The following is a 1367-nucleotide window of genomic DNA, read 5'->3' on the forward strand; positions in this document are numbered from 1 at the left end:
ACCACACACGTTCCTTCTTTACAATGCTTCGTCCTTGGACACTGTCTTTTTTCTTTTCTTTCTTTTTTTTTTTTTTTTTCCTTCAGTGAAAGTAAGGAAGCCAACCGCAGTGAGCAGCGTGAACATGGAATACTGTGTAGAAGTCAAGGCTCCTACCTAGTACAGTCTTTCCCTAAAGCACAAGATCTAGCTAGGCGTGGAACCGAACATGCTCAGTCTCTCCTCCGTAAAAGGTCCAAAGAAGGGAGACCCTCAGACTTGTGGAGCCATGAACGTTTCAGTATTTTATCTTATGTGGCGATGATGTAGACACTCGCTGAGATTTCACCCTGTCATGGCACTTAGCCAAGCTGTAAGCCCAGAGATGACCAGAGATGCTGGAAAATCTTGAAGTCGGCCTACAGAAAACAAGCACTGGGGGGAAAGTTCCCCTTAAACATTCTTATCTCGTCCACACCTATGTCCTCTGTTTGTCATGAGCAATCCTACTTAGATGATTCGTGAACATTTCAGGAGACATGAAAGCAGTTCAGTTCAGTTCAGTTCGTCGTGATCCCTACACCTCCCGCCCGCCCCCCTCCCCTTTCACGTGAGAGATTTTCTTCCCGATTTCAGAGGGGAGAAGTAAAGGAGAGTCAGAGCGTCCCTCTCGCGGTGTGGTGTTGTCACTCTAATTCCAAAACATCCGTACGCCACGGAGGCACATTTGGGGGCGTCCTACTCAGGGCCCCAAGACTTTCAGAGTCAAACCTAAGGAGGATGTAAATGTACTTCACGCCACCGAACCCGAACCGGTGAGGTGAACCCGGTGGCTTCCTAGGAGATGACGTGTCATCGGCCCACCAGTTTAAAACACAGAACCAAACACCCTCTCCCCGACGACTCGGAGCAAGTGAGTCCGTGGGTGTGTCGGAGAGGGTCCTCTGCTCCAGCTGGGTCCATAAGCACTGCACACGAGAGTAGGTAGGTAGGTGTTCACGGTGCCCTTGGGAAGGAAAGGCGGGGAGAATTTTATTTCGAAAAGCTTATCTCCTCACAGCATTGACACTACGAACGATGATGCAACTTCATCGGGGGGTGGGCGGGGGCGGTGAAGGAAGGCCAGGGAGCCCGGCCACATAGAAGAGCCACGGAGAGCGTCTGTGACCGCAAGGATGTCCACGTACCGGTGACTCCTCTCAGTTGGGGCGGGGAAGGGGGGCGCGAGATTCCCGTGTGTACGTCCGCATCGATCAGTCGTGGGAGAGGGAGGAAAAACGATGTTCCCTCCACGATCCTTCTGAGTTGTCGCCTGAGAAGTTCCTGTCCCCAAGAGACAGCTCGAGAAGAGAGCAACCCACGGCCGGGGGACGCGTGCACTGTGCCCC

This window comes from Kogia breviceps (genome assembly GCF_026419965.1).
Source record: "Kogia breviceps isolate mKogBre1 chromosome 20 unlocalized genomic scaffold, mKogBre1 haplotype 1 SUPER_20_unloc_6, whole genome shotgun sequence".
NCBI classification, from domain to species: domain Eukaryota; kingdom Metazoa; phylum Chordata; class Mammalia; order Artiodactyla; family Physeteridae; genus Kogia; species Kogia breviceps.